Source organism: Cryptomeria japonica, chromosome 10 (genome assembly GCF_030272615.1).
Source record: "Cryptomeria japonica chromosome 10, Sugi_1.0, whole genome shotgun sequence".
In the NCBI taxonomy this organism is placed as follows: Eukaryota; Viridiplantae; Streptophyta; class Pinopsida; order Cupressales; family Cupressaceae; genus Cryptomeria; species Cryptomeria japonica.
In genome coordinates, this window is record NC_081414.1 from 215,663,752 (window position 1) to 215,690,875 (window position 27,124).

The following is a 27,124-nucleotide window of genomic DNA, read 5'->3' on the forward strand; positions in this document are numbered from 1 at the left end:
CAACTTTCATAAATTTAACTATAGTGTTCTAGCAGATGTAAAAGGAATTAGAATGTCATATTCTAATATTAATTCAATGCTCATAAGGCACCATTTCAAATTACTTCAAAGAGGACGCATGGCTTTATTATATAGATCCAGTCCATCAATTCTCTCAATTAATTAGGGAAATTTTTATCTCATCTAATATTCTTGACATAGATGATATTTGATTATAAACTAAGCATAAATTTATCTTAGCTCTAGTTTTAACAATGAATTTAATTGGTTCTCACTTTCAAGGACAATAATAAAGTCAAGGTAACCGTAAGAGATCAGAAATCAACATTTAGTTCAAAGAATCAATGGACACAAATAACCCTAATTCTATATTATATATTTTACAAGTAGACTTAAGATATACTTCATATTTTCTTAAAAATATAAACTTATTATTGACTCTAAATTGCTTGGGCTATTGGGTCTAGATTGAAAGGAAAATTGCAGCCATATAATGCCAATTTCCACATAACTGAAAACATAAATCTATGCAAACAAATATTTAGAATCTATACACAAAATAATAGACAACATACCCATCAAAGATGACATAAGATATACCCCGCGGAAAAACTTAAGATGGAAAAACCCAACCTCCAGAAGCATCCATGCTCAACATATTATTCAATAATATACATTAAAATACATCATTCCACGGATGAAAAAAATTGCTTTTATAATTCAATATTTCATATTAGTCAATGTCATATTAGGTGATGTGTTTAAAAATAAACGGGCTATATATGGACCCGAAACCAAAAATTTTACAAAAGTCGACCATCAACCAAACAAACATAAACAAACAGCAAAATAGGGGAGCACCCCAGATTGGTCACGAAAGAAAAAGAGACACAAACAACAAAATAAAGCAAAAGAAAAGCACTCAATTAAGAGAGTGCACTAGCTCCTTGTTTTTCTGGATGGTAATCTTGGGTGATGTTTTATTGTGGAAACTAATAACATTTTCTTGCATTTAGATATATTAATAAGTAAGGTACTCTTTAGAAGAGCAATATGCATCTATGTCCATCAATGTGTTACAATTTGAGTTGTCAATGTCTAAAGCATATTCCTTTTCCACAAAGTTGGAACTTTTGTAAGAAGAATCATCATCATTCATCAGTGGTTCATCTTCAAGAGAGAGAACATTAAAAGAAATGTTAATGATATCTTATTCTTACGCCATTTGAAATATCATCATGAATAAGAGAAACATTAAGAGAGGGGAAAGCATGGTTCATCAAGGCTTCATCTCTATCAGGGAGAACGTTGGAATGAATAGAAGGTAAAGTGACATTAAGAGAAGTGTTCACCATATCAAGCTCTTACATAACAATTTCCTAATGAGTAGGATGAGTTTTGGGAGACATAGAGGATGATTTAATCAAGATGAAGTCATCTAGGGTTTCATCTAACATATCAAATTCATTAGTACTAAAAATCTCATCAAATGTTTGAAAATATTGTAGTCCAACATGGTTGGATAATATTGCTTTCTCCAAGATATGTGTTGATGGAATAATTTTGTTACTAAAGTTTATCTTTTCTACTTTAAGAGAAGAAAAACTTGTTTTAAGTAATGTTTTTAAATGATATAACCTAGTGAATGATAGAGCATTCAATACTTAAGAAATTAAGAAAAAACCATAAAGGACATAAATAGTGCATGCAAATAAGATTTTAACTATCTAAATTCATATAATGTAAGAGTATAAGTAATAAGTTTTCAAAATGATTGCATCTAAATTTAAAATTTTTATGAAAATAATTCAAATCTGAAAAAATCAAATATAAACTAATGACAAATGTAAGATATGTTAGGTTTACCAAAATAATTTGTGGGAAATTGAGATCCTAGGCCTATATATGCAAACTAAGATATCAAATCTTTGTTGCATAACATTATAATATAAATAGGCATAACTTTAGTCCTAAAAGGAGAGCTAAGAACTTCATTTGTTTTTCCTTTGTTGCAATTGATTTGAGAATGTAAAGTGTGTGTGAATTAAGTATATTAAATGATTGGAAAAAGACAACTTTCAACACAAACAATAAATAATAGAACAAAAAATCAACATAGTAGGGTAGATTTAGGAATAAGATATAGAGAAAAACATATAGCTACACTTTAGAGTTGAAAGTGTCGAACATGGGTGTTGGGTGCCCTAGTATTGAGGGTGTCCAAATGGATATAATGGGGTAGAAATTCAATGAGGATGTCCCATGGGCCTATTTACCAAAATTCTTGCCAAAATGTGTTAGCCATGGGTGCTAAATACCCTTGTCTTCATATTTTTTCCTATCTAAACTATGGAACTTTTTGTCTCATTTTTCTCTAGAGCTAAAAATGTTAGACATAGGTGCCAGGAACCCTAGTCTGAAGAGTGTCCAAATTGACAAAAAGGAGAAAAAATGTAATTAGGAGATCCTATAGGTCTAGCTACCAAACATACAACCTAAAAGTGTTGGGTAGGGGTGCTAAGCAACCAAGTCCTCATGTTTTTTCCCATCCAAAATTTAGAAATTTTATCTTAGTCTTCTCTACACACTTGTAACCTCCTTTGTTGTTGTATTTGAACTTACACATAATTTTTTTTTTAAATGGTTGTGTTGTATAGGAGATTACATAAGTCAAACCCCATGTTGGTACTCCTGCCTCCGCAATAGTTGCGATTGATAAAAAGAGAGCTTATCCTTAGGTGGGATAGAGAGTAAACCATAATTAAAATGTTGAATTAACAATTATACCTTAATAATGATTTGTTTAGTGATGCAATGCTATTTAGACAAGTCCTTCAAGTGTTGTGGCAATAAGATGACAAAACATAACAAAATTAATCATGATCTCATACATTGAATATGAATTGTTATAGCTTATTGTTCAATGTTCTTAGATCTAAAATATTTTTAATGCTCTTGGGATCAATTGGAAATGTAACTTATAACCATTGAATGATTAAATATGAGCTTTATACATGGTTCACAATGTACTTTTTATTAAAAAAATGACATATAATGGTCAAGTACAAAAATTGAGATTAAAATTCAAATTGTGAAGGGCGAGACTAACAATGGTTAAAATTTTGGGGAATTTTGGTGGGGCATGTGTGTTTTTTATTAAGATAAAATGGGTTTTACAAGGACCTGAAACCCAAATCCAAACAACAAAAAATTAAGCCAGTAGAAAAGAAAAGAAAAGATAATAGCTAAACAACATTAGAAACAAGGGAAACACCCCATAACACCCAATAGAGAAACCTGGACAAAACAACCAATAGTACAAACAAAAGAGTATTCAAGAGCTTGCATGAGCTCAGAATTTTTCTGGATTACACTCTTGTTAATTTCCTTGAACTCCTCCATGATGAATCTTGTGGTGATCCTCTCTTGGTTCATGCTTCTAGTCATGGTAGAGGGTCAAGTTGAAACCTGCAACTCTACCCCTTGTGAATTCTTCTCCAAATTCTTCTTTTTTGACTTGGCAACTAAAGGCGACACACTACTAAGTAGCTGGGATTTCTGTATAGAAATTTTCTCATTGACCTTTTTAAGACCTTCTGCACTATTACTCATAGCCTCTTTTCTTATCTCCACTAATCCCATGAGTTTGCCTTTTAATTCCTCCATACTCTTCTCAAGGTTGGAAATTATTGACTCGTGCTCGATTTTAATAAACCTCACATCTTCAGTTAGTTTTTGGGTTATTCCCAAGAGTTTGTTAGTTTTTTCTGGCTTAGGGTTCTCTGTAAAAGTATTCATTATGTCCTTAATCCCTTATTTTATGAAGTCAATTTTGCTGAATACCCAACATAAACACTTCTCCTTGCTATTGGTGGAATTCGCCAGGAGCACTTCAAAATCCATTTCTCCTTATTATTTTCTCTTGGGTCCACATTAAGGGGAATATCCATCTTGATTTCCCATTCCTCTTTATCCTTTGATTCCATCACTTTCCCCACTTTTTTATTTTTTAATCTTTGAGGGCCCAACTCTTGGGGCTTAGAAAGGGGGGTTTTCAACTTTTTAGCTACAAGTCTAGGGTGGGGTTTTCTTTTCCTACTACTATTGGTGCCAAAAATAGCTTTCTTTGGGGATCCCTCTTCCTCCTAGGTACAATAATCTGGGTCATCAGACACCTGAAGGTCACACCAATCCTTGTCATCAATCTCGGTGTCATCAATCTCGGTGTCCAAACTACATGCACATCAAGGCTTTCCATGGAGCTAGGGTTATTCACAATGGGAGAGGGTTTGACCTCATGCGCTTTGGCATATTCCATTATAAGCAGGATTAACCCCTCATGTAAAGAAGAGTTCTCACTTTTTTTAGCATGATTTGAAAGACTATGCTCAAGTGAGAAGAGTAAATAAAAAAGACAAATAAATTTTCCTATCATGCCTAAAATGAGTTACGATGGTGAAATGATATGAAAAAAAGATAGTGAAATGGCCATCCAAAGTGATGTACCTCATTATAACCTCCACCATTTGTGCCCAGAGATTCATGAGGTATTTTTTGTTGCATCCCCCGTCCACTATTTCCTCACTCTATCCCTTTCACTCTATTTATTGAAGAAAATTGACAAGGCTTCCTCCATCGCCTTCCGCTCTTTGCAGAACTTTTTTCCTTCCATTCTTAAACCAGCAATCTCCACTATGAAAGAATCATCAATTCTGAATTCTGCTCCATAAATGTTGAGAATGCCGTTATGCCAGCCCTTCACAAACTCTTCTGTCATCCTGGGATCATGGCCATGAAAATTTTTGAGGTAAGGCTTGAGGCCGCCATCCGAAATATTAGTCCATAGTTCCTTATTTTGTTCCCACTTCTGGCATGATGTTGGCTCCAATCTGTTTTTATCTCTCCCCATAATAAGAATGCCTCTATAGATTTCAAAATTCACAATTTTAATCTCAAACTTGAACTAATGGATATAAAACCAAATGATGATGAACAATCTAGAAAGACGATTCCACTTATTACAAGAAATGACTCTATTCGTTTGAGAGGATGGCATCATTAATATTTGTCTATTGGGAAAGATTTTCGGCATCCCTTCATGTCATCTCACACAAGTGTATCAGACAAGATGCCCTTGTTGTCCACCATATGATTTCCTCATACACGACACCAAGATTTGCCATGTAATCTATAGGCATGTTGCCTTCTCAAAAAATGTGAGTAATCCAAATTTTGTCTAGTTTGGCATTCATCATGAGGCACTCCTAGATTAAATGTTTGATCGTCCAGCTTTGAGGCATATTTTTAATTAGGCAATTAAAGATATCGTGTGAGTCACTTTCTAACCATACCTTTTTATACCCTCCACACATAGAAAGTTGAATCCCCATGTAGGATGCATTTACCTCAGTAAAATGGTGTGTCTGAGGACCTAGTGAGAGTGCCACTATAGAGACAAGACTACCATTGTAATCCTAAGCAACTCCCCCATAACCTATTGGCCTAGGATTCCCCTTAGCTGGCCCATCAACATTAATTTTGATCCACCCTCTAGGGAGTGCAACCCAAGCAATGTTTGGTCTAGTTTACTTTATCTTTACACTAGGTATAAAAATATCCCAATTGATGTGCCATCTATAATAATGTCCCAATCGAGATCACGTGTAGGAATAGCAGGGTCAAGACGACAAGAAGGAAAAAATGAAAGAAAATTCTCCTTGATAGAGATTTGAATGCAATGGGAAACAGAGAAGGCGGATGACTTTTTGTTCCTAAACATACAATTGTTTCTTTCCTTCCAGATTCCCCAAGAAATATGAGGGAGCATGAAACTACATAACACATGTTAAGAGAAGGATTGTCAGAAGGGAAAATCCACTAGAACTAGCATTCAAAAAGACTAAGGGGGAAACACCACCTAATCCCCCAAAGATCAAGGAAGTAGGCCCAAATATCCCGAGCATAAGAATAATGAATCAACAAATGGGTGACATATTTAGCACATTCCTTACACATGAAGCATCTATTAGGCATTGAAATCCCTCTCTTGCACATATTATCAATAGAAAACACCTTAATTTGAATACCAATGCCAAAGGCCTGAGAAATAGAGAAACCCCAAGAGGAAGAACCACACCAAGCCATGAAATCCTCAACAAGGAAGGAAGGAATGTGAATACCAAAGAGCCACTTCTGGAGAGGCTTCAACATAGGATCAATTTCGATAAGATCAATCCTCCAGCCATCTCAAATATAATCAACAACCCAGATGTCAATCTTCTCCACACACAAAGCTTTGAACTGAGACACCCATTGAGTATTAATTAGATGACCATCACTCACCCCCCAATCTTCCCAGAATTGAATTTTCTAGCCATTTCCAAAACTCCATCTTGAACCTTTTAATATTAAGGATTTCCTTTTTAGAATGTTCACCTAAAGGGCCAAAGCAACTTGAGGGAGATAGTGATCTTCCAAAACATGTTGAAGAGAGTGGAAAGGACCCAGATACTTGTTCCTTATGATAGAGATCCATTCATTATCCTTCGTAAGACATCTCCACATTTGTTTAGCTAGGAGGGCTCTATTGAAAGCATGAATATGTCTAATGGAAAAACCCCCAAACTTATTTGGAAGACAAACTTGATTCTAGGCATGTGTGTTGGGCATGATGATCACACCAAAATAGGGCCTTCGAAAGGGATTCATAGGTGTCAAGGTTTTTGAAGTTAAATCAAGTCCTAGAATTAAGTATTTGGTGATAGTTAAATTATAATATTTATAATGAAACTATAGGGTAGGATAGGGCCCAAATAGAGTGTGAAATTGTAAAAGGATATAAAATACTACACTACACTAATGAGGAGGTTATTTATGGAGAGAATTATGTTCACTTGGTGGATCTTAGAATAAGTAATCTCATTTCCCACTCTCAATACTGTGGATAGAGAATCATTTGACAAATACTACCTACCTTATTTTATACAACATCTTTTTTATACCTTTATTCTCATGAAAATAAGTCTTGAGTCATAGATATTAATTTTAGAAGACTTATTTGAGGATTACGTCATATGCTTTCTTTTTCCCTTTTCTTCTTTTAGATATTCATTTATTTGGAGGATAATTTTATGTAGTATGAGAGAAGGGATTTGGAAATGCATATTTTCTTGATGTCTTTTTATTTTTATAGGCTTTCATCTTGACAAATTTATCAACATATTATATTTTTATCCTTTCATTTGAATAGTTGGGTGTTGAGGAGAATTAAATATATTTGGGAAAATATGAAGAAAATATTACTTAATAATTATTTTGACATATTTGTGTTGGTAGGAAGATATGCTACAAGGTTTTCATTTGTAGATTTATCTCTAAATTATAATGCGTCTTCCTATTTTCTATATTCACATGGCACTAAAAAAGTCTTGTGATCATGCTCCTTGATCTCTATCTTCTATGGCATAACTGACTTGTAAGATATAAAATACCGTTGGTAGAAACTAATAAACCTACTCTTTTCAAGACCATTTCCAAATTTTTTTTTTTGTCAAATTAGAAAACTAAAATAGTGGGTATCCATAAGAAAGCTTTAATATTAAAAATATAAGTTTGACTATAAAAAAATAATTTAGTTTAATATTTAGTTGAGAATGGATTAAAGATTTTAGATTGGTTCAACTACCTTCAAAAGTCTTATCCATTATAGTAAAACACTCTAATAAACAAAAATAAATAAAAATTCCATAACAAATCAAATTGATAAAAAAAATTAAAGTCAACATAATAAGGATTTTTCATATAGTTAAATTTTTTATCTTAAAAGAACTTGAACAAATAAAAACCATATTTTAACAATAACAAATCAAATGAATGAAGAAAAATTAAAGCTAATAGAAAATGCATTTTTATATTTGTAACTAATTATCTATTATTTAATTAATATTAATAAATGTATATAATAACTAAAATTAATAAAAATAATAGATGAGTTCATTTATAATTTTATGATAACATATGTAAAGTATTTTTCATAATAAATATATACATTTTTTATTATTAATGTCTTTAACATTAATGTAAAAAATATTTACACAATTAATCATCTATGTTTTAGATATATATGGAGAGAACTACGATTAGCAATGTATGCCATTTTGCCAATTCAATCTTTTAATGTTAGATGGATTGGTGGTTAAACTATAACCCATGTCCAAATTATTTTTAGATTTAAAATAAGATACATATAAGTGATATTTAATATAAAATAACATTTTTATATAGATCATATTAAGTGATAGAGTAACCAAAAGAGTTAAAACAAATATTTGATTTTACTCTTTATATTTTGGAACTATGAATAGTATTATATTATAATAAAATAAAGATCAAAACCCAGTAGGCTTCCAACAACACTAATAAAACCCATAAAACAAAACAACTAGACCCAACAAACAAAAAACAAATAGGGCACACCCCCACCAAAGGTATGAATCGATGGCCTACCTAGTGGGGGAAAACACCAACGTTCTATCCTAGCAAATTTACTTACTTTTTTTTTAAGAAGAGAGCTTTCTATTTGAACATTGGGAGTCCAGTGTAGCCTTCACCTTGGACACAGATGCCTTCAATCCAGTAGTAATGGAAATTTCATAAGCTATGATATGTATAATAAGTTATTAATATAAGTTATTCAAATTTCATAATGATATTTATGATATACTTTATTTTTTAATTTATAATATCTTGATTGCTTTATAATTTGATTTGTTTGAAAATAGTAGATGATTTCTTTATTTATCTTTAGCATTATTATACTTGAAAAAATTATAATGCACTTAAATAAAATAAGTAAACCAAAACTTTGAAATTATAATTTGAATATGATTGACTAAGTATGAACATACAAAATATTATTGTAAGGGAAACAACGGCAATATTCATGATAAACTATTTAGATGTCACCATGACATTGATGGTTTACCTTAATTTTTTATTTACAATTTGTTAATTGACTTAAAGTATGACCATACAAAATAATACTATAAGGAAAACAATGACAATATTTACAATAACTATTTAAATGTCATCATGATATTGATGATTTACCCTGCTCTTTTATTTACAATATGTTAATTGACTTAAAATTAATTAGTTTACAATTTGATTTGTTTTGACTAGTAGGTAGTCTCTCTATTTGTCATGATCGTTACTTACAATCGACATGATAATGATACAATTTAGAATATCGTAGAAATTTTAGTCTTTTGCAGAACATAAGAATTTAAAATATGCTAATTTTCAATTTTGAATTCAATGTTTTTTTCATCAATATTTCAAATCACACTATTTGAAAATATAAATCAACATATTTTCAATGTAATATGATGCCCACGCTTTAAGTGTGTACGTTGCTTCACCTACCACAATAGAGTGAGATAGAGATAGGCAAAAGTGGTGAGAAGGCAGTGATACGTTTGGACTGATCTACTCTTTCTGTAATCGTGAAAACAACTATTTGTTTTTTTGTTTCCATTGTAAAACACAAAAACTTGTTTTGACCATACAATACAAGACGATTGCATTATTAGGGTTTGTCGTGAAGGGAAAGGAGTGAAGAAATTTTGTGCTTCGCGATTTTTCTTGGACAGAATTCGTATCAAAGAGAAGGTGTATGAAAAAGAAAGATCTTGAAATGATCAGATTGAGAAAGAGAGCTTATTATGCTTTTGAATGAGCATACACTCAGCTCTGGTTGACTGCGAATGTAGGTGACAATTAACTTGGCTGAAACTGAAGATAGCACACCACGTACCCTGTTTGGAAGCTAGCATCAAGTTAAATTAGTATTTGTATTTTCTTAGGAGAAATAATAGCTATTTTGATAATGAATTATATTTTACATATTATTAAATAAAGAAATAGATTAAAAGATAAATATATTTTTAAAATTTTAATTATATGTAATATTTTAAAGTATGTTACAATTATAACATCGTTGGTTTTTCAATAAACTAATATGACATTTTTTTGTTTTGTTGTTGACTCACACAATTCAAATGGTTGTTTCTTGTTCGCGGGTCTTACATTTCTGACATGTGATCTAGTGGTTGATTTGGTGTTGTTTGGTGGGAACTTGAAGGATCCTTGTGGGCTTGGGTCTTCTAGCAGTGCACCTATTGCTAGATCTATAAGTGTTTTGTTTGCATCCCTTGGGCTTGTGTAGGGTCTTGCTCTATGCTAGCTTGTTGGTGAATCGGTTGGGATTTCTATGCTTGATGGTGCCACCCCTTGTTCTCATTGTGCTGTGATGAGAAATTCTTCGCCTCATCCTATTATTTTTGCAACTACTCATTTTGTGCATGTGGCGTCCTCTCTTGGTTGTTCAAGTGGTTTTGTTGGGGCTATAGCTTTCCTTATTTTCCCTAGTTCTCGTTAGCATACACCTCATACACAAATCTCTTATCGAATAACTCTTTTGTGCTTGCCTTAACTAAGGCTAAGGTTTCTAATTGAAATAATGTGCCACTTTCTTCAACTTTAGTTGCTCTAGTGGTTGTTTTTGGTTAGGAAGTGATAGATAATGATTTTTTTTCTTAAGAATTGGTTTGATTTGTAGGTTTAGCCACTTGTGGTCATTCCTTCTATATTTTCATTGATGTATTGTTTAGCTCACTAATTTTCTTTAGGTGAGGATAAGATGGAGATTATAACCTTGTGCTAGAGGAATTTTTATTGTTTTATTTGATTCTTTTGTTGATAGTGATGCCACTTTAGATGTTAGAGATTAGATTTGTGATATGCATCCTCTCTTGATTCATCATTGGTTTCCTTCCTTTAACCCTCTAAAGGATTGTTGTGATGCTACCCTTATTAGGGTGAGACTCTCATATCTCCCCTTATAGTTTTGGTGTAAATCTTCCTATGAGACAATTGGAAATGATTTGGATCCATTTATGAAGGTGGACTCAACTACTACCAATTTTTCTAAGACATTCTTTTCTCATATCTTGGTGGATGATGATCTATAAAAATCTCTTTCAGGTGAGATTGTTTTATAGGTGAATGATCATCCTTGGACTCCATTGATTGATTATAAGGGCATCCCTTTTATTTGTAGACTTTTCTTTACTATGGTGCATCTAACCTTAGGCTACAACCATGTGGTTCTCACAAGATTTCTTCCTCCTCTTGATACACTAAGTCTCTTCCCCAACATCTTATTGTGTATCTAAATAATTCAAGTAAAATTTTTAGGGATTTTATGTTGCTGTTTTTCTTTCTTGCTTTAGTTCCCTTTGGGCCTAGTATTTCCCCTTTTGATCTAATTGTCAATATGGTATATGCTCAAAATTTTGTTTTTCTTGTTGTTATTTGTATATTGTCTCACCCTCATTTTGAAGAATTTCTTAAAGTTGACAATTCCCAACAAGCTATTCTACCTCCTTGTATTTCATCACTCTCTCTTTCTTTAAATTGTGTTGTGCCCTTAGTTGGGGCTGTTGAAGGGGTTTCTTCTCCCCCTTCTTCTAGGTCTTCAAGTTTGGAAGACAACTCTTGTGGAAGAGTTGTTCAAAGGTGGAAGAAAGGTATGAAGGTGATAAAGATTGTTTAAAATCTTAATCACTCTTAGTTTTCATTACCTTTTGGGTAACGTTGATATTTTTTGTTTGAAACAAGGTTTGGTCCTTGTCAAAAACCCAGCTTATCTTAATAAAAAATAGTATATTTCAATATGGATAAGTTTTAATGTATTTTGGACAGAATATAGTCTTTATTTTATCTATTATCAATTATTTGTTTGTTTTTAATGTACATAAAATTATGAATAATTGTTAATAGAAAGTGCTTTATTTCTTTAGAAGAACAATTTTTCCTATAAAATGAAGTGCGATTTCAACAACTTATTAATATGAATCAATTGACTTATTAAGAAGTTCTAATGTTTCATTCTAATAAATGTTACCATGATAAAGTAAATTTAAAATCAACTGTTCATATTCATGAAATAAGTTCTTGCAATCCACTACCTATGAAATATACCACAATATTAATTAATTCTACATGTTCTTAAGAACCACTACCTATAAAATATAACACAATATTAATTAATTCTACATGTTCTTAAGAACCACCACCGACTATAAAATATAACACAATGTTAATCAATTCAACTATGTAAATCAATTCCTTAAATAAAAAACATAGAAAAGAACAACAAATCTATCTATCCCATCTACAATTGAGTTTCACATTTTAAACTATAACAATTCGACTATTCTGTTAATAGAAAAACTCAAATTATGCTTTACATGAAACATATAAACGTTTAAAAGAAATATAACATTTACCTCTGTAGTTAAAAATATAAAATTTGAACCACCGCCCCCCGTCCCCACAATTCAAACAGTCACCTCCCCTACTCCATTTCGAAGAGAAAAAAACAAATCAGTGAAGACCAGGTGATGAAAACTTCCAGATATTCATCCCACATTGCCAGCTACTAGTCCAACGCTTAAATCAATACGGCATTTCCATGAGTAGTATTGGAAAAACATTATGAAGGTATCATTTCAAGAATTGAAAGTCTGTGTTGATTATTCTTCAAAAATTTCAGCCGCAGATGTTCTTATCAAAAAGAGAATACAATAAAATAGTGTGGGACTATGTACAATCACTCATAATTAAAACGTTGTCCATTAGTTAATCCAATTTAAAATAAAAAACATGTAGCATGCAAACAAATCCAAGAGGCTGTTAAAGTGTATGCTTTTAGTGGCCTACATGATTTGGTATTTCACTAATAAGTTGGGAAGACACCAAATATGTGGGGAGTTGTGTAATTAAAATAATTGTCATTAGATCTCAAATGGACTATGGAGGTAGATGTTCATGTGGCGAATGATTGGACAATACTTTTGTTGAAGAGATTAGGTTTAAAGGTAAAATAAAAGAGACTATTGTATGGAAAAATAGTTATAAATTCAATTAAGGATTGTTCCATTTCCTATTGTGGTAGAGAAAGGAAGTTAGAGAAAACATTATTACCTAAAGTATGACTATCAATGACTCTTAAGTCAATCTAAGTGTTTAATAGACATAAAGAGGTAAGAAGGAATGGATTCAAAGTTTGGGGGCCTTGTTTACTTAGTTGGTCAACCATAGAGGGAAGTCATGACATTTCATGTGTACGACCATTTCTTATCATAACCTGAAGGGAGTATATATGGATTGGAGGATCAACTAATCCTAGAGATGATCCATGAGGCTAGTTCATGCAATAGGTCATTGACTTGGGATTTGTTAGGTGTTAGTTAGTAGAAGTGGATCCAAAGCTAGTAAATGGAGATTAATTGTTGAATCCATAGTGACCTAATTAATTAGAGAATTGGTCTAGTTAGTGGGCATATGATGTGGTTCAAACTTTCAAATTCAAACCTATTTATGCAAATCTCAATCTACTAGTCTTTTGACTCTTCCATGCCCTTCCCAAAATGTGAATTATATTCACATATGTGTTTACACTATGGTTTATTTTCCTTTGCATCCCTTAACTTAAATAATATTAAAGGGTAATCATCTATTTGGTGGTCATCTTAGCCTCCACGTTATCATAGAAAATAATTTTTACCCTCCTTGGCAATTATACATATTTGACCTTTAATTTGTTAGCTCTTTTCTTTTCCTCTAGGATAAGAAATCCATTTCTCTAGTATTCTTCATCAAGAAATAAATACATATATTTTCTTTCTCTTGGAATTATTTTTTTTAGTTTCTCTCTCTTTTAGAATTTTGTGTTTCATCTCAAGTTGTTCTATTTATACTTTTACTTAAATCTTTTTCTTAGTTCTTTCTTCTCTTTCATAAACCCACCTCCATGATTGGGCTTCAATCTCTGATGCTAGCTCCATCTCTTCTATACATGCTTAATGAATTCTCCAATCCAATGATACTCTTTTTATCAGTAGGAGTCCATAGGCAAACCTTTTCACTTTTTTTCTTTCATAATGGTTCCACAAGTTTCCTTCTACCATCTATAAACCTTTGATCAATTTCCTTTATATTCTCTCTTTTATTTTATATGTGCCCCTCAGCTTACTCACACTTTTTGAGAGGGCTTATGGTGGTCATAAGTTTCTTGAGATCCTTCTTTAAATTATATATATATATATATATATATATATATATATATATATATATATATATATATATATATATATATATATATATATATATATATATATATATATATATATATATATATATATATATATATATATATATATATATATAGGATAGAACCTAGTTAGAGGGTTCACCTATTCATTATGTTACTTCAATCTAAAAGATGGCATTTTTGATAACTTTTTGTTAGTTAATGAAATTTTATGACATAATATGATATTATCCCATCCTTATCTAATGGGCTCAATTGTGCCTATGGCTAGGTAATTGGACATATCTCTTTATTACTCTTTCTCTATATTATTCTCTCTTTGTCTTAAATCTAGGAATTTTATCATTTTTTCTTCTAAATATCACATAAGTTTAATTACCACATTATGTATCAATCTAAACAAAATTTTATTCTTTTTTTTTCAAATGGGGTTATTAAATTCTCAAACCCATCATTAATGGTAATTAGGATATTTCATAGATTAAGTTGAGTATAGTTGTTGAGTCAAAATCTCAAGCTATAGAGCATCACTACTTCCATGTCTTAGTTAATTAATACACCTCCCAAGCCTCCATTTAATGACTCCCTTTAATTCACCATACCCTTTAATATGACCTTCTAATACTGTCATATATTCATTTACTTTATAGTTGTTTAATTTCTTAGGTGTGTTATTACTAATGAATGACACAATAATTATCCATCCCTTTGTTAATGGAAACTTAGTATTCTCTACATTCTCACAAGCTCAATATCAATAGTATCCCTTCTCACATGCTCAATTATAATTAATTTTTTTGGTGGTGGAGGATTCTCAAAAATAATATCTTCAATGCTTTTAGTAGAAGCCCGTTTGGCATGCTCCAAATTAACTTCCATCACATTTTCCATTCTATTATGGTATCATTCTTGTCTCTCCATCACCTTTTCCATTTTCTTATGACATCATTCTTGTCTCTTCTATAATTATTTCAATATTTTTTTATCGATTTTCATTTTCTAATCAATCTTAATCTCTTCCACAATATTCCTCAACTTGGACTCTCCTTGAAATTTCACTGATCATTTTACACACCCCAAAAGATTATTTTAGACCTACATTTAATGGTCACATCTCTTTACAATCCATTTAAGGATCTTTCCTCTTTACATTCATCATCCCTATGGGACAAATGTATCCTACCATGCAAAATGAAAAAAGCTTTCCTTTTATCTATAATCATTCATCACTACAAAAAATTTCACTAAGCTATATCCTTTGTTTAGCACTCATTAGGGTCCAAGAAGTAAAAACAGATTTGGTGAAAGGGAGAGTTTAACTCAAACATTTGGGCATATTCTCTTTATATTTCTATTTTTATGAAAGGGAGAGTTTAACTCAAACATTTGGGCATATTCTCTTTATTATATTTCTATTTTTACCTTACTATTGTGGGTAAGAGAATGATAGAACTTGTGTGGTGAATAATATATTAGTGTGATGGAATATAGAATAGTAAATCAAAAGACACACATGCATGCATTCATGACATTCATATAGCATATAGTATATGTTGGCGTATATTATATTCTCTAACTGTTTGATATGCATGGTATATTATATAGTTTTCCCAGTAGTATGCCACGCAACATACACATCAGTTTTTGGTATATGTTTTTAGATGTATTGTAGTTGTAGCTATTTGGAAAACATTTATTGTTAATGTTTGAAAGGAAAGAAATTTGAATACTATAAACCTAAAAGTATGATTGACAGGAAATTTGAAATCTTTACCATAGTGAAATAGAGAAGTAGTGGAAACAGATAAAGACTTGATTGTGATCATCATAATTTGTTTCGAAAGAAGGGAGTGCAAGATTAAGGTGGTTATAGGAAGTTGCACACCTTATGATCTATTTACAATCTAGTACTTTATCTCAGAGTGAATGACTGGAGATTTGACATTGGATATCAGTTATTATTTATTTGTGCACTTGATGAAATATTAGATTATATCATTAGTGGCACTTGATATTGGATTTTGAAAGAAAAGATGTTCTTCTAATGATATTTGATTGTCACTAGTTAATTCTAGTGAAATGTTAGATTATGGAGATCACATCTGATCAGTGATTTGTGGTTTTGAGAATTGTGTTGATTAATCAGTTTTTTATCATGGTCACACAAATTATTTTTCTTTATTTGTTTTTTTGGAAAGTACCTAATTTTGGTAGGTAAGGATATTGATAAAGAAAAGTACATGTCTTGAGTGGAAGCTTTGGAGCATTGGCTTATTGATGGAGTAATTGATATGTCTTCTTTGAGATGTGTTAATCAAGTAATCTATCTTCTTACTACTAGTGCTTGGATAAGTGTCATTGAAACTACAATAAATGGGACTATCTTTGCAACACTTGATGAGGCCTCAAAAGACTCATCTAAGATATCAAATGGATAAAGTATAGTAGGGTCTTCTTGGAGGCGAGTGGCACCAGAGGATGGAGGAGTTTCATCATCTCAAGTTATTTTCTCGCTTTGAGATGGTGTTCTGCATGAGAAACAATTTTGGCATTTTTTATTTCTTTTTTTCTTTCTTTGTTGATGCTGACAAATTTGAAGAATACATGTGTTGTCAAAGATTATATTTTGGAGACAGGTTTGAGATTTGATGTTGATCTCAATATGGATTGTTGTTGAGTGAGATTTAGAGTATATGATCAAGAATTATACCTTTCATGGTCATTAGATAATGATAGAGATCTGTCATATCTCGTAGGGAATAATTCAAGACTCTGTGATTCAAAAGTTTGGGACAGAGAGATTAAGAGCACAAATTGAAGCTAAACCTTTTTGAAGGTCAAGAGACAACTTGATGGAGTCCCACTTGGTTCTTGATTTGCTTCTTCAAGAGAATATACTCGCTCTCAATATAAAAAGTAAATATTTGTTTTATTAAATTTTAATATACATCAATCATATATTAAGATCATCCTCTCCAACACAACATTGTCTCAATGGAATCAAGTATCTCTCATATTTCCTTCTATACCCTCTTGTAAGTATATCTATCTTTAATACCTATTATATTTTCTTTTAATTCTTATCTATTCTACATATCTCAAGCATTCAATGCATATGTGTAGATATTACATATGGTGACATGGCCATCTTTTTATTAGGTCTCTTTATATTTTACACAAGTTATCTTTGTGTGTCATATTTGGCTTGTAGTGGCTTAGTCCCTTGAAACTTTATTGGTGTGTGTTCCACTCTTTTATATTATTTGGAACCCTTGTGGGTTTTTTAACATTAGCCTTCATAAAGCCCATGTGCTTATGTTTAAACCTAACAGAAGTTACACAAATATATCATTCTAATACCCCTAAACTTTTCTTAGTTCATCATGTCATAAAATGCATACACATTAAAAAAAGTTCATTAGGTATTATGTTCATTACAACACTATTATGAATATAATTAACACTACAAAACATTACTTGTATGGTTGGATAAGATATTATATTATCTTTTTTTTATAGTGGTTCAAATTATGGAGTTAAAAAGACAATGGACTTTTAAGTATTCTTCTTTCTCCTTCAATCTAGTTTCAAAACTTCATCACTCATTTCTTATAAGAAGAAATGAAATATAAGATTAATTCTTACATTAATTAAAAATTTGATTTTAAGGATTCCTTCTTGATGGCACATTACTTACTTATTTTTGAAACATGCTCGCATATCATATGTAACGTCCTAACCAAGTTTCTAAAAGAATAAAAGATAAAGTTTCATTATCTAAATTTATTAGTTATCATAAAATAATAATAATCTTGGCATCTTATAAGAATACATTGATCATAACAAAAAAATTAATGGAGCATTACATTCTCTTAATTTTACTTTGTGAAATCTTACATGAATATTATTAAGATCATGTTTATCATTGTAAGGGACCAATACGATTGAATACGAATACCATCCTCACCCTCATATACCACTAGAAATAAATACACCATAAAATACTAATCACAAAATCTCTTACACCCTTCAAGGTTATGAGCCCAACCCAAACCTAACACAAAATAAATTAGATCATACAATGTGTAAGAGCCCATGGATCATTCATCTTGGTACAAATCTAATGTAGTATAATTTAAATGGAATCATCATCATGCACAAAGATAAATGGTTCTAATAATATAAACATAGCTTTTAAAATATGTGTAGATAAATATATAAAAGGTCCCATCATATGATGACTTGGAAATAATCAATCAAGCATCCTCAACTTGAAATATTTTTTTGCAGCATATTTATTGTGATGAGAAATTATTTCATTCTATATCTAATAAATCATGTAACAAGAGCTATCTAATATATTGGAAGGTATAATAACTTTTGAAGGACAAGGATCATTCAATTAAGATTTATCATAAATAAATCTAAGGCTTCCCCATAATACATTGATCTTTATTGCATATATTATTTTCCAACTAAATATTGAACTCTACCATGTCAATTCCTCAGCACATAACAATGATAAAATATCATAGCTTATTTCTTAGTGTGTAGTATATAATATGAAGTAATAAAATATTCACACTCAACATATATTATCACTCCCATTTATCTAGATCTTATAAAAAAACTTACTTTCTTGATTTTGCATGACTAAAATGATGAAATGTTGGCAAAATAAGGCCATCCAACTAGAATTGAGTTACACAAATAAAAGAGACACGAGTAAGAAACTGTGTAGGTCAAGAGTAGAGGCTTTGTCAAATATTTCAAAATGAAATTTTACTTTAAATAATCATATTTACTTGAAGAAAAATATATTTTGTAAATTCTAAATACAAGTCTCCCTTAAGCCTAAGGAGATTCTAGCTTGGATAGGAAAACATCAATCTTTGAAATAGATACAAAGATAGCATTGGGACAATGCATAAGAGAGGATAACTTATCTTTCTTCTTTAGGATCAATCGCTTCACAAAAGATTATCCTTTAAGTTTTATTACTAGTTTCAAAGAGATATAATATTTAAAACCTAGATCTTGATAATAAACCATTCCTTTCATGCAAGATAAATTCAATATTTATCACTAAGCTTTAATGTTATATTTTACCACAACCAAGATCTTAAATCTCTTTTTATAAAGAGCAAGAAATGCATGATATTAATGAAATATCAAGTTTATACCCAATGTTGTGTTTAATTTCAAATTATATTTCATATCAACTCATTTTGATAAAGAATTTCTCCTCACTAAATTAAGTTGATTTGGATTGTTGAAGATTAGGAAAAAATAGGCGATTATTGAAAATATTGTGTAGAAACAGTAAACTACAAATGTCGTATGGAGACATCAATCTAGATCTAGGCAAAATAATATGTTTTAGATATGTTCCCAAAAGTTAGGCTTGATTTTTTGGGACTACGTAATTTTAATTCTCCATGGTCCTTCAAATTTCTTGTTGTCAAAAGTTGAACATGTTCATCTTTGTGAACTCTGTCAATCCTCTTGAATAAAAATTTGTACATGTTTCTTGTACACAAAAAGAAAGGGGAAATTGTTGGTAATAGGGGTTTTCCTAAGTCAAAGCCTAGTTTAGGAATTAACCTTGAATGAAATAAGGGAAATACTAAAATAAATACTAAATAGATATACCTTGGATATACAATTGTTGATGATGATTCTTTTCTCTTTGAATGTAATCACAAATGTTGCATGAAATGGCATGATAAACACAAAACCCTAATCACACACACATGCTTCCATGAAAATTGATACGACTTTGTTCCACAATGCTTGATGATGCATATGCAACCTTGAAGATCTTTGAAAATGCTTAACAATGTATGATTCATGGATGAATGAGTAATTGAGGTTAGTTGTAGATGAAGATTTAGATTGATTAGGTGAAAATAGGTTGATAAAATGTCTTTATATAGGGGTTTTGAGGTAAATTACTAAATAGGCCAAACTCCAATAGTCATGTATAGCCATGGGGATGAATTCCTGTCAGGGAAATGTACAAGACCCATGACCCTATTTCAAATTTGAGCCCCTTTGAGGGGACCATGGTGTTTTACGGCATCATGGTCTAGACCGAGACATACCACACCCTAGTCCCACTATAAAGGGGACAAAAACAAGGTGCCATGGAGATGGATACCACTCTTTTGGGACCCACAATAGGTTTTACTTGACACCAAAGTTGGGTAATTAGCACAAATAAAACCTAGAGAGGGGAGGAGGACAAAATATGCTAAAGTAGGAGCACAAACATGAGGTATGCAAATTGGACCAGTGACAATTTACAATGCTACAATAGGTTTGTCTCCCAAAAATCCAACCAAAAAGGGTTGGGTATGGGTGATAGGCACCCTATTCCTCATGTTTTCACCTATTCAAAATCTATAATTTTTGTCTTAGTCTTCTCTACACACTTGTAACCTCCTTTATTGTTTGTATTTGAACCTGCACACATGAAAAATAAAAAAATTGTTGTACAATAGCTTACATAAGTTAAACCCCATGTTGGTCTACCCACCTCGACAATAGTTCAAGTTCATAAAAAGAGAGCATCTCCTTAAGGAGCATAGATACTAAATCATAATTGAGATGCTAAATTGACAAGATTATACCTTAGGAATGATAATGTTGGTGATGCAATTCTCTATAGACAAGTCCTCCAATTCTAGGTGCAATAACATGACAAAACATAACAAAATTAATCATGATTTCATACTTTGACTATGGATTTCTATAGCTTTTTTCTCAATGTGCTTAGATCTATAGCCTTTTGAATGCTCTCGTGATCAAATTGGAAATTAATTTCTAGCATTTGAATGATTAAAGATGAGCTTTATATAGGGTTTTTTTTTTTGATAGGTAACAGACCGAAGCCGATAAGGTGTGCATACCCTACCCCCTTTGTTGGATTTGAACTTGTGACCTCTATTTCAAGAGTACAAGTTCTCCACCACTAGGACAACTCAGGTTGTACAACTTAATACAGGGTTAACAATGTACTTTTTATACAAAAATTGACACTATTGTTAAAAATATTTTCATAAAATTGTGAAGGGAAACACTAACAATGGTTAACACTAACAAGTGTACCTGTACCAGGAGCAAGAACCAGGAGAAAGGAAACTCTAAATTTATCATGGATGAGTTGGAGGATATCAATAGGAAAGTGATTCAGAAGAATGTAAATTTGGTGCATTCTTATCAGTAGGTCTCTGTTTGTGTTGGTCTTAATCGTTGGTCTTTTGTAGACTGTTTTGTGAGCTTGGCCCAATTTCATTTTTCTATTGTTGATTTTATTTGAACTATAATGCTTATCTCCAGGATTTTTGTAAAACTTTTGGGTTTCGGGTCCCTGTAAAACCCGTTTACCTTAATCAAAAGCACTAACAATGGTTAAAATTTTGGGGAATTTTGGTGTGGCATGTGTGTTGGGTACCATGGTCTCACCAAAATAAAGCTTCATAAAGGGATTTATAGGTGTCAAGGTTTCTGATGAAGTAAATCTATAAATACGAATTCAGAATAAGGCGTCAAAAGCATACGATTAGGCAACCACATAACCTAATAATCTTATGAAATTTAATCATAATACATTCAATGAAATAATGAAAGTAAAACAGTAAAACAAAGATGCAAATCAATGCAATGTGTTGCCTTCATTGACCTCCATTGTTCTTCCTTCACCTTGAAACTGGATGTGGATCTCACCTACAAAGAAAATGCAAGTGGAAAGCAAGATTCCAAAGTGAAATTCACAGCATAAGGTTACTCGAAGAGTGGTTGAAATTGAATGAGAAAAGAGAACTCAATTTATAGAAAAATTGGGATTGATTGGATGGCTAAGATTGAAAATATTTTTGGTTAGATGGACAGACTTGATTGAGTACATGACAAAGCTTCCATTCAAGGAAGGATGAAGATAGAAGAAAGCAAATGGGAAGATATCATGAGAATAAATAATAAAATCTTTAATTATCTTCTCATAAATACCAAATTAGTAAGTTGAAAATATCAGGAAGATTTTAATAATTAAAAATGATTAAATATATGGATTCAAAAACATAAATAGAAGAAATAAAAATAAATACAATATCCTCTTATGAGAAAATTAATAAATAAAATTTATTGATTATCTCCTCACAAAAAAAAAATAGATTTTTGAAGATGCATACCTCATTGTTGAATTTAAAAACTAAAATCAAAGAGATATTTCCAAAAAGATTTATTTTTGAAAATCGAGGAAAGATATTGATTTCCAAATTCAAAAATTAGGAGGATTTTTAGAGAAGATTTAATAATTAAAAATTATTAAATATCTCCTTACAAGAGGATAAAGCAGAAGAATAAAAAAATAAGAAAAACAGGAAATATCCTCACATTAGAGGATAATTAGAGATAATTAATAAATAATATTTATTAATTATCTCCTCACAAAAAATAGATAAAGATGAATTAATAAATAAAATTTATTAATTATCTTTATTTTTGAGGAAGATAAATATGATAAATTAATAAAAATGATTTATTAATTTATTGTTCATATTTATAAATTAAATAAAATGAATTTATTTAATTAATGAACAAAAGAGACAAATAAATAAATTATTTAATTTATTTTTGTAGGACTTAGACGAATTGCTAGTAAAAGGGTGTTTAATTAATTAATTAAACCTAAGAGGTACTATGTGCATGATATTTAAAAAAAAAAGGAGAAACAAGTGTTGACCATTTTTAAGTGTCTATAAAATAAGGTTCTAGTTTTAATTATTTGATGACAATTAAATTATAAGATTAATAATTAAATTATAGGGAGTATAGGGCCGAAATAGGCTTAAAATGATAGGGGCCCAAATAGAGTATGAAATTGTAAAGGGATATAATTTACTACACTACACTAATAAAGAAGTTATTTATGGAGAGAACTATCTTCATTAAATGTATCTAAGAAGAAGCAATCTCATTTCCCACTCTTGATACTCTCGATAGAGAACCATTTGACAAGTATTACCCATCTTATTTTTAAGTACTTTTTTTGTATACTTTTATTCTCATGGAAATAATTCTTGAGTTATAGATATTAATCTTAGAAGGCTTATTTGAGGATTACTTGGCATTCTTTTGTTTTCTCTTTTGTCTTTTCCCCTTTCAGATATTCTTTTTTTAAGAGAATTTTATGTTGTATGAGAGAAGGGATTTGGGAGTAGATATTTTCTTGATCTTTGTTTAGTTTGATAGGCATGCATCTTGACAAATTTATCAATATATTATCTTTTTATCCTTTGGGTTGAATAGTTTGGTGCTGTGGAGAGTTAAATGTATTTAGGAAAATATAAAGAATACCTTAATCATTATTTTGACATATTAGTTTTGGTAGGAAGATATGTACATGGTTTTGATGTGTAGAATTTATCTCTAAAACATAACTCTTCTTCCTAAAAATTATATTCACATGGCACTTAAAAAATCTTGTGATCACTACTCCTTGATCTCTATCTTTAGTGACATTTATGACTTGTAAGATATATAATACCATTGGCAGTAACTAACAAACCTACTCTTGTTAGGACCATTTTCAAAATTTAATCTACATTAAATTACAAAAGTAAAATAAGGGATATTCATAAGAAAGCTTAAGTATTGAAAATTCAAGTCTGATTATAAAAATATAGTTTAATTTAATGTTTAGTAAAGAATGGGTTTAGTATTTTGGATCAGTTCAATTACCTTTGAGATTTTTGTCCATTATTAGTAAAACACTCTAATAAAAAAAAAATATATTTCTTCATAGCGAATCTAATCAACAGAAAAAAAGAAGTCAACATAATTAGAATTTTTCATAAAATTAAATTTGTAATCTTAAAAAAACTTTAACAAAAAAAAAACATATTTTATGGCATAGCAAATCAAATCAATGCACAAACACTAAAGCCAATAGACATAGCATTTTTATATTTGTAACTATCTATTCTTTAAATAAAATTAATAAATAAACATTTTTTTTCTTCAAAGATACTAAATTTCCATAGTTCATGATGAATATTATGATAAGCTTCTGCATGGATTCAATCGCTTCTAAATTCAACTTTTCCATACAATAAATAAAAATGATAAAAATTATAAGAGATTTTATTTTGAATTTTATGATAACATATTGTGTTAGGTGAAAAATGATGATGACAAACTATTGCAAAACCACAAAGATCCAACCACAACAAACACTAGTCCTACAATAAAACATTCACCATACACCAATGAAGATACCTAAGAACATGCAAATCAAATTGAACGGTAATACTATTCACATGAGAAGTACGGTTTGATCTCCATTGTCTACTATCTCCATTGATGTTGTTTGATATGTTTGCTCTCAGATTTTGTATGTGCACAAGAGCTCAACAAAGAATGCATTGTGGTTTTGAAGTCGCTTGATCGCAAGAAGGCTTGATAGTCACATTAGGTGTTAGAAAGAGAGAAAGAATCCTCTTATATAAAAGATACTTTAGAAAATGTAGGGATAATATTAATAGGTGAAAGAAATAAATGGTCGGCTAGGATTAAAGGGTAGGTAAAAGAAACAATAAAATGATGAAGAGGGTAGGTAGAGGAAAATTAAGAGATAAATGGCATGTGTCATGAATAGAAAAAGCTAATGAATTAATTAAATAAACATTTATTTAATTAATAGAGGAAGTGGGACCAATTAAATAAATAAAATATTTATTTATTAGGGAAATTTAAATAAATTAAAATATTTATTTAAATGAGGAAAGGGTTAGAAGAGGCTAAATGAATTAAAATTAAATAAACAAAAATATTTATTTAATTAAACTAGACAATTCTAGGTGTCTACACATATGTTAATATTTTTTATTATAGTTATATAATATTTTTATATCTTAAACATTAATGTTAAAAATATTTACACAACTAACCATATATATTTTGGATATATATGGAGAGAACTATAATGCTCCTTTGCGATTCAATCTTTTAATGTTAGTTGGATTGGTGGTTAAACTAGAATTCGTGTGCAAATGATACTTAGATTTAAAATAAGATTCACACAAGTGATACTTAATATAACATAATGTTCATTTATAGATCATACTAAATGATTGACCAACAAGAAGTTAAACAGTTATTTTATTTCGCTTTATATTTTTGAACATTGAATAGTATTAAATTATAATAAATAAATACTTATGGAGATTAATAGAGTTATTTTTTTTTATCATGATTAATTATTAATATACATAAGATTATTGAAAGATAGATAATGATGATATATTTAATAAGTTGTTTTAATAGAAATTATTCAAATTTCACAATGATATTTGTTGTATACTTCATTTTTTATTCAAAATATTTTGATTGATTTATAATTTGATTTGTTTCAATTAATAGACAATTTCTTTATTTATCTTTAGTGTTATTATGATTGAAAGAATTATAACGTATTTAAATAAAATATGTAGACCAAAATTTTAAAATTATAATTTGAATATGATTAATTAAGTATGGACATACAAAATATTAATGCAAGGGAAACAATGTCAGTATTCATGATAAATTAAAGATCTTGAAATGATCTAATTGAAGATTTGTATATCTCACAATAAAATTGAAAGGTTGAACTTGAACATTATTAACAGTTGGAGTCAGATATTAACAATGTACATTTTATCCATAGATAATTGTTTTTAGAAAATATATGATCCATAAATAGCAAAGCATTAATATAGGCAGTATATTATGTTTCTAAAATAGCATACACTCAAGTCTGGTTGATTGTTAATGTAGGCGAAAATTAACTTGGATGAAACTGAAAGATAGCACACCACGTACCCTGTTCGAAAACTGGAAGTTAAATTAGTATTTGTATTTTCTTAGGAGATATAATGGGTATTTTGATAATGAATAAAAATTTATATATTATAAATGAAGGAATAGATTTAAAGATATATATTTTTTTAGTTTTATATTTATATATAATATTTAATAATTAGTACGTTAGAATTATAGATTTTTTTTTCAATAAATTAATACGACTTTTTTTAATTCTTCTCACTCTCTGCTCTCCTACTTCTATTTTCTCATCCATTTCAAATAGTTGTTTCCCACTCTCATAGTGTGCATCTCAATGTGTGATTTGGTGGTTAATTTGGTGTTGTCTAATGGGGATTTGAAGGATGCTTGTGGGCTTGGGTGTCTAGTCTGTGAACCTATTGTTGGTTCTATTAAATTTTTGCATGCATCCCTTGGGCATGCACAAGGTCTTGCTCTACACCACCTCATTGGCACATTGGTTATGTTTTCTACACCTAGTGGTGTCTCCCATTGTTCTCGTTCTGCTATTATGGGAAATGCTTCCCCCCATCTTACTATTGTTGTGTCTAGTCATGCTCTATGTGTGAGCCTCCTCCCATGGTTCTTCTATTGGTGATGTTGGGGATACAACTTCCCCTATTTCTCCTAGTTCTCTTTATATTAGTGTACCTCATCCACTAATCTTTTATAGAAAAACCTTTATGTGCTTGTCTTAGCTAAGGATAAGGTTCTTGACTGAAAAAATGTGTCACTTTCTTGTGCTTCAACTACTCTAGTGGTGGTTTTAGTTTATGAAATCATTGATAATGAAGATATTTTTCTCAAGAAATGGTTTTATTTGTAGGTTTAGTCATGTGTTGGTGTTGCTTTGAGATTTTCTTTAATGTATTTTTGAGCATTGGGTTCCTTTGTTTGAAGATCTAAGATGGAGATCTACCCTTGATCTGGATGATTTATTGTTGTTTTCTTTGTTTTGTTTTTCTTCCCATAGAGATGCTATTTTAGATTTTGGATATTAGATGTGGGATTTGCACTCTATCTTGATGCATCTCTAGTCTCCCTCCTTTAACTCTCTAAAAAAGTATATTGATGTTAACCCTA